The sequence below is a fragment of the Bufo gargarizans genome, chromosome 2, assembly GCF_014858855.1.
Source record: "Bufo gargarizans isolate SCDJY-AF-19 chromosome 2, ASM1485885v1, whole genome shotgun sequence".
In the NCBI taxonomy this organism is placed as follows: domain Eukaryota; kingdom Metazoa; phylum Chordata; class Amphibia; order Anura; family Bufonidae; genus Bufo; species Bufo gargarizans.
This window is the reverse complement of record NC_058081.1, coordinates 725,026,436-725,045,592: the sequence shown is the minus strand read 5'-3', so window position 1 is coordinate 725,045,592 and position 19,157 is coordinate 725,026,436. Positions and strand designations below refer to the sequence as shown.

Below are 19,157 nucleotides of genomic sequence, written 5' to 3'. Positions count from 1 at the left end.
CCCGAGAAGCCATTTTGAGTCTCTAAATGGAGGGATTACAGAGGAAACGCTTTACGCATGGGTTAATTCAAGATGGCTACCATGACAACAGCCTGGGTTAACCATTTGCTACCCCTAGGAAGAAGAGACGGATATTTCTCTCTTCAGATGTGCTACATTCATCAGAATCTGGGGAAAAATGTAAAGGATAGGCGCTCCATCACCGGCAATCAGGACATGATTTAAAGGGATTTTCCATTTTTGAGTACCGACAAACTAGTTTTGCATGACCTGGTTAGATCTAGGTAAGATCATGTGACTTCTGTACAGTTTGCACCCCACAATATCTTACTCTATGGGGGGAAAAAAACGCAACTCCTATGACATCATAGTCAAGCATGAATGACGTCATACTCCGGTATCCTGTGACATTCGAGGAGACGCCTGATGGTACCGGAAAATTCAATTCTATGGACGTCTCCGACCAATAACGGGGTCGCGCTCATTGCTAATTGCTGAGCCCCTGTCCTTTGGGAATCGCTGAGGATCCCCGCTAACTGACCCTCTCACAATATCTTCTGCCGAAGGAATTCCAGAAAAACGGACCAATGTTTGTCCGTCACCCAGTTCCGACTTCAGTGTCCTGGGGACAGGAAGCAACTTGCAGCTGCCATTTTGGCTGTAACGAGGAGGACTGTTCGGTCCCCCAGAGATGACCCCTGTTCTCTGAGGTTTTCCTGGTGGTCAGTCTCACCGATTGAACCTACAGGGTATGAGGGTTTTTAGTGCAACTGCTTCCTCTGCCCCCCTGTCACCAGTAGTGGCCTGTGCGTCGGGGCAAGTCTCCCCCCCCTGATTCCCAAAAAAAAAAGTGACAACTTTTTGAAATCCTGTTGTACCCAGACTGACAGCCGAGGTTCACGATGTTCAGACTTCAAACATGAATCTTGCCTTTAGAGATGCTCTTTTTTAGCCGTTCCCTTATGCGTGTCCATGTATAAATACATTTTGTATGGAGACGTCCTCTAGTTTCATCCCTGTGGCTCCTCCGTCACTTCCCCCCTTTTATCAGCTCCTTCCCGGCCTCTCTCCTCCATGTCCCCCTCGCCTCTTCCTCTCTCCACCTCTCTTCTATCTCTCCCCTGGTTCTCTCCTCTTTGCTCGGAGAGGCAGCGTTGGCTCAACGCCAAGGCGAAAAATTCCATCTCCTCTTCCAGTGCAGAGCCGCAGGGAGGGAGAGAGGACGGGGGAGGGAAGAAGAGAGACATGGGGGGAGGTGAGAGGGAGAAAAGGGGGACACAAAGACGAGAGCGACTGCCGGAGACACAGGAACAGACCCGAACTATGGAGACCACAGAAAAGAGGCCCCAAAAGACAACAGCGTCCCATAGGAAACGTGGCTAAACTTTTACACCTTTACTAAGTTTGCTCATTTGAAGTCGGTGACTATCAGTTATATGGCGGTTTTCACAATTGTTGCATGGTTTGGCAACGTCTTGGCCACCAGAGCTTGTCACGATAGGTGACAATTGTCAGTCATTGTGACCATTGCTTCACAATTTTTGATAATTTTTACCAGTTGTTTCCAGCGGCATAATTACGCCCAAAATCATAATGGCACGATGCCGCCATGACGCGTAGGTTTACCCTAGCTCACTATACTGTTTATTCAGCGTATGACTGATTGTGACAACGCCTCTGTATCCATCCACTTACAGATGTATAGGTCACGCCGTTATGTTATCAGGAACCAAATATGGAGGAGTTGTCATGGTGGCCGCCATATATTAGACAGCCACATATCCGACAGTCCCCTAATATATGAAAAGCAATGAACCTTCGGCTTGAAGATGTAACTGGCACAGACCTGTCTGCATTTCTGCACCGTATCCGGCCAGTCGCCTTCATACCCGTGTTGGCTGGCAGATTTTCTGATGCCCCCGGGGTAACTTGGCAAATGGACGACAGATCTAGAAAATGAATGCGTGACACATGGGAAAAATATTATAGAAATATAGTTCTGTTCCCCCGGTCGATGGTACGATGACTGTTACATATGATATTCATAAAAAACGACAAAAAGAGTAAAAAAATGTGCCCTAACCCCAGGAAATCCACATTCCACCACAATAGGTGAAGCGAGGCTCTGCACAGCGCTTTAGATCTCTGCGGATGAGATGCTCTGCGACACTATCTGGCAATATCTGCAGGATGATGGCGGTGAACGGTGGGAGGTCGCGGCTCCGGCATGGCTCGGATCACAGGAGCAGCAGACTGCAGAGAGAAGTATCGCCTATTAGCTAGAATAATATACGGCGGGGAGGGTCCGCCACGGGCAACTTCACAAGGAACATTGGCGCACAAGTAAAATTAAAGGTGCGGCGCTCTGCAGCACAATGCTCTGCAAGTAAGAGTGCAATACCCAAGATGGACGAGCAGAACAAAGCTGGTGAAGATGCTGGGCCCAGCTGGGAATAGCCAGACAAGATCTTTCTAGGACAGAGTGTGGCTAAATATAGCGTGAGGGTGGGGGGTGGCGGCACTATAGAATGGAGTGCAGGGCTACAAAGAGGGCGACCAGTGGAGGTAGGGGGTGTCAGTGAGCCAGAAGGGACCCAGGTAAAGCAGAAGAAGAAAAGAGACAAGGAACAAAGCTGAGAGAGAGAGAGGAGGAGGAGGAGGAAGGAGACCCGCAGTGAGGAGGGAGGGGGCCGCTGTCTGTCCTTGTATAACTCTGTCACACCGCGCTCTGTCACTCGCTGATTTCTCCTCAACCTCAAGAGCATTGCTCTTAACTCCTTGACTGCCCGCACTGGCCGGTCTACTCGCTGCCACTCAGCAATTCCTGCAGAAGTCGTCAAAAATAAGATGTTTAAAAAGTAAAAAGATCCGATATCTAAAGTACAGACAATATCAGGTGCTAAACCGCTAAAGGTGGAGCCCCCGAGAAACCAGACCGTTCTACCGTGCAGACCAACGCGCCATTCACACGACCGTTTGTGGTCCTCAAAACGCCGATCCACAAAATACAGATGACGTCCGCGTTCTACCTTTTCTTTTTTGTGGACTCATTGACGTCAAGTATAAGACATTTTCTATCTTTCGTGGAACGAACGTACGGACGCTGAAAGCGCGCAGATGTCTTCTATATGCTTTCCGTATGTCCATTCTGCAAAAGTTACAACATGTCCTATACTTGGCCTTGAAACGCGGTTCATGATCCATTGACGTAAAAAACTAACAAAAAAATAAACAGATGCAACACAGAGGTAATCCGTAGTTTTGTGGATCAGAGTTTTGTGGGCCGCAAAATACAAACGGTCGTGTGAATGCACATTGAAGCCTCATGCGCATGGCCGCATCCGTCCTGCAAAATGCCGATATCGGCCGCATCCATCCTGCACTGTCTATGGGCCCCAATGTCGAAAAGTGCGGACAGCACACAGGTGACGTCCGCGTCGTGTCCGCATTTTTTGCAGCCCCATAGAAATGAATGGGTCTGCGTGCGATCCGCCAAAAATGTAGATCAGACGAGGATGGATAATATGGTCAGGTGCATGAGACCTAAAGCCTTGTTCACATTTCCGTTTTTCATGGACGTGTGCTCTCCACATTTTCTGACCGCGACCAGGGGTGAGACATGCCCTGCTTGCTTTGGACACATGGACCAAACATGGATCCTTCATGGACGGATTTTTCCATGGAGGTCAAACAGACACAGAAATGTCCTTTTTTTCTTTCTTGCAAACATCAAAATATCTTACAAACGCAATTGTCTATACAAGGAATCAGTGAAAGATGGATCATACACATTGAATAAAATCGGCGCGGTATGGACCATAGCAGCGCACGCTGCCACTGCCCTCCTGCAGACCAACGATCTACGGAAAAAAACGCCATCTGAATACACACATGGATCCGTGTGCTGTCCGTGGAGACACGGAGGTGAAGCCGTGGGATTTCAGTATGTATCCTGCGTTTAGATCCCACAGGACACTCATGTTGGGGGGTTCCGAGTTGCCATTGCCACTTTTTGACATCCAGTCGTCATGCAGACCCTCGGCCGTTCAAACTGCAAATCAGCAGCAAAAATCTGTGACGTCATCGGTGCAGCGCCAGTCTCTTTCTATAGTGACGTCCCTTACTTCCCGTGACCGCTGTGGTCGGTGACTGGTTGCAGTGAGGACGTCATTACTGCAGCAGCGGAACCAAAGACCTGCGCAACAACGGGAGATCTTATCTACAGCACTGGGGTCTTAGAAAACCCTCCATTACAGATCCTGTGTTTGACTACATGCACAGCCAGACGAGTCCTTCTGTGGACCCAGAGCTGGGGGCCCAGGTAAGGTCCAAAGTGAGGGCCCCTACATTTTGTCCTATGATCACTATCAACCACGGTGAACAAAGGGTTAATGGGGGAGACCACAGACTGCTCCTTATATACATGCGAGATCCATCAGCAGACTACAGATTTTGGCGGCCTGTCGTCTGAATGATATACAGCAAAGGGGGGATCAGAAATCCAACTGCAGCCCCCCAGGCCGGTGTCAGGTCCCCCCAGGGTTCTGCACATTTATATACCCGCTGGGCGACCTCCAGTGAGAGGCATTATAGAGAGAAATATTGTGGCTGACTGGGGTGAGGGACGTCCAGCAGATCAACCATAATTAGCTTTGGACCAGGGATTTTCCATAGAGGAGGGAGATGGTGAGATGTTCCTCCCCTGTAAAAGCCCCTTGACTAGGAACCGGCAGTGAATATACGGAGTTTCTATTTTTAATATAGTTTCCCTTTGGTCGGGTCAGGGGGTCATTCACACAGTCGTGTCCTTACTACACATCATCACTACTTCCCCAATATTTTGCAAACCTTTTATTTTCTAACCACAAACTGCTTCATCGTGTTATAGTAGAGGAGAGGTCAAAAGAGGTGTCTGTGTGAGGACTAACCCATAACCAGTGACCGCCGCGTGACACGGGAAAGAGACGCATTCTCTGAAATCGACATTCAGATGACTCAAACATTCAAACCAGGCGGAGTAGCCGGAGATCTGCTCTCCTTACAACAATCACAGTCTACATAGAGAGGGACATTAAAAAGTGAAGTCACTATACTTATCCTGAGTTACATCCTGTATTATACTCCAGAGCTGCACTCACTATTCTGCTGGTGCAGTCACTGTGTACATACATTACTTATCCTGTACTTATCCTGAGTTACATCCTGTATTATACTCCAGAGCTGCACTCACTATTCTGCTGGTGCAGTCACTGTGTACATACATTACATTACTTATCCTGTACTGTTCCTGAGTTACATCCTGTATTATACTCCAGAGCTGCACTCACTATTCTGCTGGTGCAGTCACTGTGTACATAAATAACTTATCCTGTACTGATCCTGAGTTACATCCTGTATTATACTCCAGAGCTGCACTCACTATTCTGCTGGTGCAGTCACTGTGTACATACATTACTTATCCTGTACTGATCCTGAGTTACATCCTGTATTACACTCCAGAGCTGTACTCACTATTCTGCTGGTGCAGCCACTGTGTACATACATTACTTATCCTGTACTGATCCTGAGTTACATCCTGTATTATACTCCAGAGCTGCACTCACTATTCTGCTGGTGCAGTCACTGTGTACATACATTACTTATCCTGTACTGATCCTGAGTTACATCCTGTATTATACTCCAGAGCTGCACTCACTATTCTGCCCCTTGTCTGAACACTTCCCAGAGTCTGTGTGGCTCCATGTATGTACAGTGCCGTGTTTTCGGTGGCGTGTCCTTCAGAATTTCTAGACATTTAAAGCCTGATCTGCGCTTCATGTGAGAACGCCGGCGTCATGATGGGAGGAGAATGGGGGCCAATGGAAGATCACAGCCGGAAAGTGGGGCCCCTAGCAGCACAGAGTATTTCAGAAGAGGAGAGTGAGAACCTGGGCCATATAAACTGAGCGCAGTGTCATGGAGGCAACTGGAGCCCACGGAGGAGATGTATCTGCAGCAGCACAGAGTATTTCAGGACATATACATTATTATGGTAAATTATTAATAGTTCTGCTGTTCTCTGAGTGGTGAGATCTGCAGCAGCACAGAGAGTTTCAGGAAATATGTGTGTGGACATTAATTATTAAAGCGGTAGGATGTGCAGCTTCTTGTCTGACATCTCCAGCCGCGGTGCTCCGTCTCCTGCCCCTTCATGGCTCTGCACCCCCCTGATCCTGGATTCTCTTTGTGTCCCGTACGTTCCCCGTCTACTCTTCATCCACAGCTGGAGACGGCTCCATTGTTCAGTCCCAGGACGTCGGGGCAGCGAGCGGGTTAACCGGGTCTAGAGCAGGATCTCAAATCAATCCTTAAGACGTTCCTGCAGCTTCTCCAGAGAGATCCCCGCTGCCCTTGGTGACCCCGAATCCCACCACCGCAGAGCTTTAGAGGGGTCTTAAAAGCTATTTGTCAACCAGCATTATATTAGCTACGCCGGTTGAGCCCCGGGACACAGGACTGAAAATGGCGCCGAAGCATGACCAGCGTCTTTTTTTTTGGGGGTGTGCCCGTAGAACACTGCAGACCAAAAAGTAAAAATCGTCCAGAATGGAAAAGTCTAACGTATCCATAGCGATCCCGGCGCAAAAATGGGGGCGAATAATCGGAAATAGTGGATTAATGGCGCAGAGCGGGTTTATTGCAGGACCAAATGGTTGTAAGCGTGTGTTAGAAAAGCAGGGGGCCCTAGAGTACAAAAAATGAGAGAGGGGCCCCCGCTCCTGGCGAGGGTTCACACTTTGACCAGGAGGGTCCGGCACTTGTTGGCCCCCACCCTCTTTGTGATGTAGAATAGGGGCATGACCTGGTTACCTCCCCGCCTGACCCATCGCACTCTGCACAGCCTGACATTGCCGAGTTTGGGCTGGGGCTACCCGCAGTTCAGGGGCCCCACAATCGTTTCTGTAGACCCCCCCGTCATGCCCCGATCTGTAGGATATTTTAGGACGTGGTGGAAAGTGTTTGTACTGGATTTGGTAGAGGGTGAAATTCAAAAATCCACATGAGAATGTGCAGGGCATCCTGTGAACTGGTTGGTACCAGTAACACCAGCAACACCCCACACCTGTGCACACCTTGTGTCTGGTATGGCAGCCGAGCTCCAGTGGAATTGGTGGCTCAGAGCTGCAATACCACGCACAACCTGTGCACAGGTGTGGCACTATTTTTGGTAGAAAACAGCCATGTTCTTCCGTGTACAGCTCCGTTAAGACGTACAACAACTGCTTGGTCAACGTGATGTAAAGATTTGCACCTAATAGGGTTTAATTCATCATCATTTTCAAGATCTCTGCTTGCTGTCAGTGTATGTTTTTATGCATAGACTAAAAGCTGTGTGACAGATGTTTTTTTTTTACAATTGTATCCCTTCTAGGCAACTAAACACCTCAGCAGCACAAATCTTTCTCCCGTCTCGATAGTTTGTTACAATGTATCAGTAGTGGTTACAGTGTATCAGCCCGGAGCTACCAGAGGATTGTCTAGAGTAGATACAATTGTAACAAACCCTCAGCTGTGAGAAAAGAATTGTCACAATAGGTTTTCAACCTCTGACCAAGAATGTCTTCATTCCCTGTCAGCAAACAGAGATCTTGAAAGTATTGAAGAATTGCCTCTCAAAGTAAGCTAGAAAGTTGCTGTTCAATATACGGGTTATCATATAAATTACGTACAGCCCGCTTCATCAGGCGTTACATCCGCCTATAGACATCGCGCTCCATAATTAACCATCCGACGAGGAAATATGGAAGCTCGTCGTTCCCTTAATCGTCCGTCTTACGAGACCGTTCACATGAAGCAGCTCACAGGAACGAGGCAGATATTTTACCGTGAATGCCCCTTTAAGAAGTAAAGACTTACTGGTGGAGGGGGGTCAGCCCGTCCTGTCTGCGTCCGGCCGGGGCGCACACAAATACATATTGCTTCTCTTATATGAAAAATTGCGCGGTCGATAGATAAGGAGACCAAATGGGCGAAAGACGTCGGACCCATTAGAGCCGCTACTATAAAAAAAATTCTGACCTGATGGAGACACAAAAACGTAGGAGGTCCGCATCACTCCCACAGCCCCCCTGACAAACGGTCATTTATAATGTGGAGCCGGGGTCATCATGTGGACAGAGATGGGGGGCAGACGAAAACCCCCACAGCACACCAAGATCATCGCAGTATTCACTCCCCTTCATTTCTATCCATTTATTCATTTTTTTTTATTTATCCTTTTATTTTAAATATTTATTATTTTTGTTTTCATTTTCTATTTTTTTTTTTATTCCCTTTCCATTTATTTTATCATTATACTTTATTTTAAGTGATTTATTCTGTTTTATACAGATTTTATGCCACAAATAATATTATATTTATTGTTTTTAATACTGAATCGTCTGTAAGTTGCAGACATTATTTTTTCTGCTGCCGGATTGCGCCAGTTTCGTCGAGATCCCCTGAAACCCTTATGGGATTGGATTTTTTCAGCCTGGTTCTTTTGTCTCTTAATTACGCCACGGAGGTGCCTGGCAGCCGCCCATATCCTACGACCACCACCGCAGAATTATTACGCTCATTCCAGCCAAGCCGAACATGCGTAATCGGTAGGGAAATGGGCCAATAACCAGAAATGTACTGGAAAGACTGTAGGTGTGCGAGCTAGCGATGGCCTTCATATACTGGACCCATATTTGTGTCATTTGATGTGCACTTTAGGTTTGTACTATACAGAAAGCCCTTATTCTGTAGCAATCTGGCTCTTCAGGTACTACAGCCCTGCTCTGGTAGGGTATGTTGGGAGTTGTTGTATCTGTGTCTGGCAGCCTATGGAGTCCCGGTTAGTCTTTGTGTCGCGCCATATACCGTAGGCATACAAGGCTTTCCAAACGCCAAGCGTGGCCGTCTTTTAAGGGAGTTGCCTCGCAGCTTCTAGGAATGAAAGGCATGTCCAGCACCTGATTTCTGGATGCAGGGAGTGGGGAGAGATTGGGGGCGACACTCGGTGGGTGGAGAGGTGTTCTGGGGCCTATAAGGGTATGCCACAGGAGGAGGAGGCGTTATTGGGGGCCTGCAAGAGAATAGGAAAGAGGGAGGAGTATTTGGGGCCTGCAGGGGAATAGCAGGAGACAGCCGGTAGATTCAGGGCCCGGAGTGGACCAGGACGGGGAAATAAAAGAGCAACTAAGGCAGGGCAATATGGCGGCTTGTACTGATGCAGATGGCACAGGATAGGAGACACTGGGCAATGGGCGCGGAACTGAACGCATAACCTATACCAGATGCTTTACTGTTATAAATATGGCATATGTAGATGTAGCAGAGCTCAATCTGTCACTGCGCATTGTTAACCATTTGCACCAAAGGCAAACTCAGCTCTGATGCGTCTGCGTGGGATTATTTAGCATCTATTCATTTGTCAGGTGCGTTGGTACTGACATGGCGGCATCATTCTGTCACGTCGGCGGTGCCAGGCCGTCCCTGCAGGTGTTTGACTACAAGCTCTTTCTAAACGCTTGTGAAATGCTCTGCATGACTTCCCTGGCACCGAAGACCTGAATGCACCAAGGTCATGTGACAGTCTGTGTGATCTCGCCAGCGGGGACCGGAGACATGCAGGCTCTTGTCTGGTCAAAGTTACCAGCGGGGAATGGGTTAATGATGCTTCTCTGTGCAATGAGGGAGACCATGCCAAGTGGGGGGTTATGCGGGGGGGGGGGGGGGACTGCTTAAAGCTGAAGGTGTATAATATTCTTGTCAAGGCCTTGAGAAAACAGATATTTGTAAGGGTACAGCATTGCAGGGGTTAATGATGCAAGCAGGGAAAGGGTGCATTTTATAAAGCTTTGTCTATGAGGTTTCCAGATTACTTCATAGAATAGAAAGCCCCTTGTATAATGAAGAGGACAATTTAGCACCATGTGGGGCTCTATAGGGCAGGGAGTTTTGGGCTGGAGCCATGCCTTTCCCACAGGGAAGGGGTTAATCACGTATCTTATGCAATGCAGGGTAATGTAATAGTGGACAGAGGGTAAGTAGTAGACTTGTACCTTTGTACTACCTTAACAGGTGACCATGCAATACCCATCAGAGACCTTTCAGTTGGTAAGGGGTTAATTGTGTAGAATCAGTGGGGAACTTTCAGGATGCTTCAGAAAGAGAGGGGTTAAATGAGTAGCAACGTGCAGTGGTATTGTGGCAGAGAAGAGGTTAACGCTGCAGCATTACAGACTGAAGGAGGTATTTCAGAAGGAACATGCGAAGGCTAGGATTCCAGCAGGGATGGGGTTAATACCGCAACACTATTCACTGCCTGTGTCTGCACCGAAGAGTCTTACAGGAGAAGAGACGACCGATCTGCCCGTCTTCTTGTGTCTGCAGCCAGGAGACGCTTTGTGTGCCCCTCTCAGTAAGTAAAGGGTTAATCCTGGGCCTAGGGTTAACTCCTCAAGACTAAGCACTGTTCACATTAACCCTCTAGAAAGAAGGGGTTAACTAGCCATGCCTCTGCAGTGTTTTCTTATTTTATTTACTTTTTTACAGTGGTCCCTTCAGCATGGCTGGGGATAATTCTGTCTTTCTAGCCACGGGCACATAAGGGGTTAAAGCTGTGGGCCCACATACATTGTCTCTACAGCAGAAAAGGGGTTAAAGCATCAGGGCCGTATGCACTGCTTTGTGGACCATAGTGTGTGACAGGATTACAGGTGCCCGTCCTCCTACTTGACACCGTCCCCCATTTTTTGGAGCCCTCTGTCAGCGTCTCGCCCGTCCGCTGGGAGTTTACCCTCTTTAATGTTTTCAGGTTCCTTTTCCCAAAGATTTTCCATTGGATTGAGATCAGGGCGTTGCGGGCCGGTCCTGGTCACTGTTCTTCTTGGATGTCTGCTTTGGGTCATTATCCCCCCGTCGGACCAATTTTGCAGTTTTCTTACACTTAGAAGGACGTTTCGCTCTGAAATGCTCAGATTTTATCGTTCCTGTGACTCGTCTAAGGCCTTCAGTCCCGGAGGCAGCCCCACCACATTATGGCTCCTCCGCCATGTTTCACTGTTGGTAGGTGGACTTTTCTTTATAGGCTTCATCTCGTCCTCATAACCCTGGTGTGCATTACCAGAGAGCTCTGGTGGTTTCATCTTTTCCCAGAAGGATTGTGGTTTGTCTGTGTAACTTTTGGCCAAGTCCAGTCGCTCTTTTTGTGGGTTTCTTTAAGCAGTGGGGTCCTCCTTGACCTTCGCCCATAGAGCCCAGTTTTGGTTAGTGCTCGGTGTATGGTATGGGGGGATGAAACCAACACTGCAGATGTCTCCAGCTGGGTTTAAAGGTCTTTGGATGACGTGTGTGTTTTTTTTGCCATATTTTGACCCAGGTCTTGGAGCTCCATCCAGCTGTCACCAGCTCAGCCTGAAGTTTTTTAGAAGTTGTATGTAATTTCTTTGTCACATTTCGACAAACATTTTACTCTGTTGAATCTGGGAAGCCAAGGTCTGTGGAGATGGTGCCTTGTAGACGGCGTTTCTGGCCTGCTCAGACGGTTCCCATGCCTTTGCCATTGTGGAGAAGGAGCAGGGAGTAAAATAGGCCCTTTTAAGCATCCAGACCACCATTGATCGGTCTGACAGGGTGGAGGCAGGCGGTCTGGTCTCAGATTAATCACAGGTGAGTCTGATTTACTTTGAAGCTTCACACAAGCTGCCATTAATCTGCTCCTGCCATTGTTTTCAGTTTTATACCCTTTTTCCTGCCCTTTTTGTTACTCTGTATTCAGGTCTGTGTACCTTTCCAGCAAAGAATGGGTTAAATCTGTAGGATCCTATGTATGGCTGTATGTGCCCCTCCAAACAAGAAGAGGTTAACACTGCAGAACCCTATATAGGGATTTGTGGGACCTCTCTAGAAGAGAAGAGGTTAATGCTGCTGATCCCTGTTTATGGCTCTGTGGGGTCTCTCCAGCAAAGAAGGGGTAAATGCTGCAGGTCCCTGAATTTAGCTTTTGGGGACCTCTCCACCAGGGAATGAATTAACGCTGCAGGTCCCTGTGTATGGGTCTGTGGGATCTCTCTAGCAAGGAAGGGGTTAATACAGAAGGTATGTGGTTAATGGAGCAGTGTATGGCACTGTGGGACCCCTCCAGCAGGAAAGGGGTTAACGCTGCTGGTCTTGGTGTGTGGCACTGTGGGACCTCTCCAGCAGTGAATGGGTTAATGCTGCAGGTCCCGGTGTTTGGCACTGTGGGACCTCTCCAGCAGGGAAGGAGTTAACGCTGCAGGTCCTAATGTATGGCTCTGTGAGCTCTCTCTTGTAGGGAAGGGGTTAATGATGCAGGTCCCAGTGCATGGCTCTGTGGGACCTCTCCAGCAGGGAAGGGGTTAACACTGCAGGTCCTAGTGTATCGCTCATTGGGATCTCTCTAGCAATGAAGGGGTTAACACTGCAGGACCCAGTATATGGCTCTGTGGGGCCCCTCCAGCAAAAAAGGAGTTAACGCGGCAGGTCCTAGTGCATGGATCTGTGAGACCTCTCTAGAAGAGAAGGAGTTAACACTGCAGGTCCCGGTGTGTGGCTCTGTGGGGCCCCTCCAGCAGGAAAGGAGTTAACGCGGCAAGTCCTAGTGTATGGCTCTGTGGGACCTCTCTCTTGTAGGGAAGGGGTTAATGCTGCAGGTCCCAGTGTATGGCTCTGTGGGACCTGTCCAGCAGGAAAGGAGTTAACGCGGCAGGTCTTGGTGTATGGCTCTGTGGGGCCCCTCCAGCAGGGAAGGAGTTAACGTGCCGGTGTATGGCTCTGTGGGGCCCCCAGTGGAGGTGGTGTGTTGCCCCTCATCAGGCCTCTGCTATGTGGAACAGACCTGGAATGTCACTCTTACCTCCCTGCTTGGGATGCTGCTGTCTCTGCTCCTCGGCGTCCTCCTCTCTCTAGGACTCTCCGCTGTCTGTCCTGCAGTCTCTTCCTTTCCTCTTCTTCCCTGTCCCAGCAGTTCCCATTCCCTGCGCTCTCCCACCCTGCATCCTCCCTCCTCCTTCTCCCACCTTCCATGTCTCTTCTCTCTTTTCCCCCTGTCTGCCTCGTCTTTCCTCTCCTCCCCTGTGATCTCCTCCCATGTCCCTCCCATCTTCCTTCCTGCAGCCCTCCCTCTGCACTTCTGAGTACTGCTGTCACCTCTTGTTCGCCCCTGCTGTCACCTCAGTCTCAGATTTTACTTTACTCTCCAGGGAGACGGGTTACGGTCAGATGACCCTCCCTTCTTCTAAGTTGTCTTCAGTACTTGTCTGCATTAAGATGGTCCCTGATGAGATGAACATTCCTATACATATTCATGATCAGACCAGGGTCCTGGATTCAACTGCAACCAAAGGCAATTTCTACATGGACCAAATTGTGGGCCCTGTTCACATAACGTTAGGAGCCTATAATGGATGATCTTCCAACATATATATCAACGGAAGGTCCAGCAGATACATAGCTAGTAGGCTTCATTGTAAAAAACTGTCCACATTCTATTGTTTACCTGTGTATGGAACGGTGTTGACTACTACGCTATTCCATATTGCAAAAAAAAAAAAACTATACTGGCATGTACTGGCCTGATGGAGGACAAAAGGACATGTCCTTATGGACGTGTATTGTAGCCCCTTATATGATGTGAACAAAGTCTTACTAAATCTGGCCATAGACATAAAGCATTGACCATAAAGCAGCGTACATGAAAGGCTACAAATGATTTTGCCCACAGAAAATTGTGAGCTACAATTGTATAACTGGTAGCAGGAACTAGAGTCTCAACCAGTGGAGCAAATATCTAAAGCTACACATCACCAAAGGTGTGAGGACCTCTGAAAATCCATGTGGGCTTGTGGAGCATCTCATTAACACGGTCTTGGTCCTTCCACTCCTCTGAAGTTGATGTCCATTTATTCATCAGTGAAATTGGGCTGTAGACATCCAACAGAAGTTTCATGGAGTTGAAGTTGAGGGCCCTGAGTCAAGTTCTCCTTCAGCAGAACAATTGTGATTGGTTTTACTTCTTGCAAGTGGTGATTGCCATTCTAAAACCGATAAAGTCCTCCTTCAAACTGTGGAAGTTCACAATTCTCCAGAAAGTTATGTGACCATCTCTTAACAACAGGTCCTACTCCAGGTACCCCTCATAATACAGGTACGGCTCAAACCCAACAGATTAGAAGCTTCTCACACAGAGGAGTCTCCTTGTTCTGGGGGGAGGGGGGGGGGCCTGAGTGGAAGGCATTTAAACAATGGTTGTCTTCTTGAGACAATCCATTAAAGATTTCACTTCAGTGAGTGCAAAGCTCAGATCCTCAGTCTTCTTCCATCAAACTTTGCAGTATCCACCAAACCTAGAAGCATCCGCAAACCCACAAGATGAGGAGTGACCATAACTGAAGAAAAATGTCCAGTAACTGTAGCATTGTGCATAGAGGTCTCATGGCTGCTCAGCCATGGAAACCAAACTCATCAAGCTCCTGAGTTGCATCCAGAAGACCATTGGTCCTGTTCTATGAGCTTCTACCTGAAACTTGAACTATTGCTGCTCTTGAATGTCTTCACAAGTGAAACATACTGGTCACCAGTGCTGCTTTACCAGAGAAGAACTTGTTGAGCGGTGGCATCTTCTACTAGCTCCACATTAAAAGTCATTGAACTCTTTGGTGGGAGCATGTTTGTCTATGGCGATTACATGTTTTTTTGGTCGGCTCAACGTACTTCTAGGAATCAGTTGACTAGAAGTGGGTGTTTATGTCCTTTGGCCGCATAGGGTATGGTAGTCTCGCTAACAGCAAGAGGTTGCTCGTTCGATAGATGCTCTAACCAAAGAAGACCTCTTTTGATGTCTCTCCACAGAGGAGCTATCATTATGATCTGTGATTTCTATACGTTTTGTGAGGTTTTTGACCTCTATGATGGTTTTCATGCCTTTCTAGAACTGTTTTCATTTGAATGTATTTAAATTTGGGATTTTTGAGACAAACAACGGTATTACAGAGCAGAGATTCCCTTGTGGAGGTGCAGCCACAGATCGCAGCTGATTGCTGGGGGTCCCATCAGCAGGATACCAACTTGTCAATGTATCCCTCTAGCCAAAAAGGATTGTCTAAAGTCAACAATCCCTTTAATGGTATGGATTTTTATCCCTTCTAAGACGACGATTAGTATTCAAGTAACTAGGGGAACTATACATCATTCGTGGACACCACAACCACGCCCAGTGCGCTAAGAAAAAGAAAAAGCACTAAATTAATGGGCTCTTTCAGGACCTGAGGTCTAGAGCACATATGCTTAAACAGGCTTTCTCACCATGTTCCTATTGTACTTTCTTTACTAAAAGCCTGCCATTTTCCCGCTCTGCATTCTGGTCATATGACCTGCGGCATGGGTTTTTCAGAATTTCCGGTGACATACCGTTCTTGCTCTGACCCCTTCTGTCCTGGACAGTTCAGAGAACGGCACACTAGATCTGTCAAAACATTGGGAACCAAAGACGTGAACAAACTGTCCGCGCGGCAATTGAATCGGGAGAATCCTGAAAACAGCAGGCGCAGGTATCGAGGTGGGGGTCCACTTTAAGATAGGTCCAAAAAACCCTTAGAAGTTGTCTTATGGAATTACAAGGCTAGGGATAAAATAGCTGACGGATGTAGCAGAGCTGGTCGCTGCTTTTTTTCATAGAACTATAGTTAAACTGTTTCCTCTAGTTATGCAAAATTATAATTTATCAGATAATTTGGGGCCCAAAACAGAATCCGGGCCCTGGCGCCTTAGCCGACCCCAAACCCCTCAACTATATAAGAAGACACCAATAGCAGCGCTATAGTACCAACAAGGACTCTCTCAGGTTAAAAGGATTTTTCGAAATTTTCATACTGATGACCTATCCTCTCGATAGGTCATCAGTATCTGATTGGTGGGGGTCCGACACCTGGGACCCCCGCCGATCAGCTGAGCGCCTTCTCTCAGCTCATCAAGCACAGTGCCGTACACTGTATAGCGGCTGCGTCCTATTCACTTCTATGGGGCTGAGCTGCTCCTCGGCCATGTGACCGATGAATGTGACGTCACATTCACAGACGAGATTTTCATAATATCCCGTACACAGCAAGGACATTGACTTGCCATGTGGATTATGAAATCTGAAGCATGGATTTCAGTGCAGAGTTCACTTTCCTTTTCACTTTTACGCTTGCGTGAAAATCCGCAACAAAAAACGCACAAAATCTGTGTGGAAAATCAGCATAAACTACCCTGCTGTGTGCATGGACCCAATACTCGCCCGTGTGAACTATGTCAGTTATCACCCATCGGGAAGCTGTTCTCAAGCGTTTGAAAAGGGGTTTTGTACAATCAAGTACGCTGTAGATTTTGGCGTGTGAACACAGCGAATAGCAGAGCAGATAAAGTCTCCCCTCATGAAAGAAACCCAGAAAAACCTGAGAATTTTCCAGCGCAAACCACAAAAATTTTGAGTAACCTCTCCAGACACAAGTCTTATATTTCTGAGGTTTTCGGACAGATTTTTACTGATGACCTACGGTGGGGGTCCGACCCCCGGGACCACGCTGATCAGCTGTTTGAGAAGGCACTGGCTGCGGCCTTCTCTCTGCAAACCACGCACAGCACCGTCCATTGGTATCGCGCTCAGCCCCATACACTTCAATAGGGCTGATCGGCGCCTAGGCCATGTGACCGATAAACGTGACATCACATGACCTGGGCTAAGCTGCCTGAAGGCCACAGCGCTACTGTGAGCGCCACTTCCGTCTTAAACAGCTGATCGGCGGAGATCCCGGGTGTCTGGCCCCCACCGATCACATACTGATGAGTTATCCTGTGTTAAAAAAAATCTAAAAAAAAACCCCCTTTAACATCACAGTAAATTTATCGAATAGCATGCAACAAGTGAAAAAATTCTCAAAATAAATGACCCCAATGTAGGTAAAAAAATAGAAGAAAAGACTTTCTCAGGGAGAGTTCACATCTCCGTCTAATTTTCTGTTCTTCTGATCCGTCAGAAGAGCAGGGAAAAAAACGGATCCTGACGCACATTTGGCATCCGTTTGAGCCATTTCCATCTGAGATTAGTTTTTTTAGACGGATGCCAAATGTGCGTCAGAATCCGTTTTATTACAGGATTCTGTTTTTTTTTATTTGTTCTTCTGACTGATCAATATTAAAAAAAATCTACCATAAAAAATATCCCTACAATGTAAGGGCTCATTCACACAAACATGTTCCGGCTGTTCCGTGCAGTGGGGACTGTAATTTGCGGCCCCCAATGACGGGCATGTATTTTTTTTGTGTTGCGGAGGCACGGACAGAAAACCACGGAAGAACTCTGTAGTGCTTCGTGGGGTTCCGTGCCTCCATTCTGCACCGCATTGCGGACCCATTGAAGTGATTAGCGCTATTTGCAGGCCACAATATGGGCACGGCCGTGTGCATGAGGCTATACACTGCAAACCACCCAGTGTGAACCGGGCCTCAGTCCCTACAAACAGGCATTATGAGGATTTTTAGTATTTTTTGTAGATTTCAAAAACAGAAATCCAGTTTGCCTGAATCTTTTTTGTACGGATCATACTGGAAACGCCCCCGACAAATAATTCGGAGCAGACAGCGCCCCTCTCTGGTACCTTCCCCCCCCCACCCACTATATCCTTCTAAAGTCTGTTTTCACATAAGAAGTTAAAAATAATCTCACCCGCGGGCACTTTTTTTTTACCGCGCTAATTAATGTTTCTTGACCACGTGAGCGGTTTCACAGCGTGGACGCCCAGATCTCGCCCTTTTTACTTCGGACCGTGGTCTGGATTCCCCCGTCCACAGTGCGAGTTTCTGTTCTGCAGAACCCTTTTCTGCTGTCGTCCCGGGATGGAAGTAAAATCTACACGTAGAGCGAGGCGCGGATGTGAGCGCGCGGTCCACCCTCCCGAAGGCCAGGAAAAGACCGCAGAAGGAGGGGAATCTGGAACTGCAAAGGTTAAACTTCCGTCTCTCGCGGGAGGTCACTTTGGGACGCTGAATATCTGTTTCATGTCCCCGCCCTGCTGCAAAATCTGCTCTCTGCCAGGCAGATTAAGTCAGGCAGTTAACCCCCCGGCTGCTGAAAGCATCTCCCTGGATACAACTTTCACCTGTCTCCAGGGCCTCGGCTTAGGACCACCCGTTACGGAGGATTCTTGCCGTGAATCTCTTACCTATAAGTGATGCCACCCCCGGGCACGCACCGCAGGGATGCCAGCTCCTCTTTTATATTTTTATCCCGCGCCCTCCCTCTTTGTCCTGCATCTGTTCGGCTATGTTTGCGGACCCCGGCAGCCATCTTTTATCACACGGCCTAAAGGTGTCATATTTTGTCTAATAAATGACGTCCGAAAGCCCGCATATCTTTATTGTCACCTTTAACCCCTGCCATGCCACACTAATCTCCAGTCCTTTATTGATCAGTTATCCGCGGCGATCAGATCTCAGAACCTTCTGGAAATCCCTCTTCTCTTTTGGGGGGTGGGCTGTCGTCACATACTTATGTTTCTGCTACTTTATACAATAGCCATTATCCTGCCCATTGTCCCCCCCCCCGGTACGCCCATAAACCGCAAAGCATTGTGGTCTGTGTAGTTTCCTGTGCTTGCAAAGTGCTCTGCATTCTGCTCTCCTGCCCGGTGATTGGCAGCCGCGGCTCGGGGCGCTGCCAGGGGCGAATCCTGCCCCCCTTGAGCATATTTGGCAGTTCTAGAAATAATTTTTATTCCGTTGGTCCTGGGATTCTTGGCTGTATCTGCATTAAAGGGTCGTTTTGGTGCCATGGAAATAAAGATAAAAACTTCGGCTACTTCCAATAGACTCCTTGTTTCATTTCCTTTCATTTTCTTGCTGTCGGTAAATGAAAATCATGTACGGACAGGGTTTGTTACAAGTGAGAGCTCTGAAACGTTGTAACGAGCCGGGTGCCGCTTTATCTGTATGAGAATGTAAAGAATAATGTTTCTATTCACTGACAGCAAACAGAGATCTGGTAAATGTAGAGGAATGGATCCACAAATTATATCAGTATACAAGATGCAGTTCAATTCGGAGTGTGATCGAGCGCCATAAAAGTCTGAAATTCACATGTTTCATATCAT

At 47.8% G+C, this 19,157-nt stretch overlaps 1 protein-coding gene across 7 annotated transcripts in view; it reads right to left on the bottom strand.

Annotated features, from left to right (window-relative positions):
• LOC122929149 (protein BTG3-like) overlaps positions 1–18,791 on the bottom strand; it is a 134,835-nt gene extending 116,044 nt beyond the window's left edge. For 3 of the 7 annotated variants that reach the window (XM_044282647.1, XM_044282651.1, XM_044282645.1), the window contains exon 1: positions 17,735–18,791. The gene's annotated coding sequence lies outside the window, so the exon portion shown is untranslated. Of the gene's footprint in view, positions 1–12,886; positions 13,010–17,734 lie in introns of those variants that run through there. The other 4 variants (XM_044282649.1, XM_044282646.1, XM_044282648.1 and 1 more) reach the window with 3 other exon arrangements.
• Between the last annotated feature and the right edge of the window lie 366 nt (positions 18,792–19,157).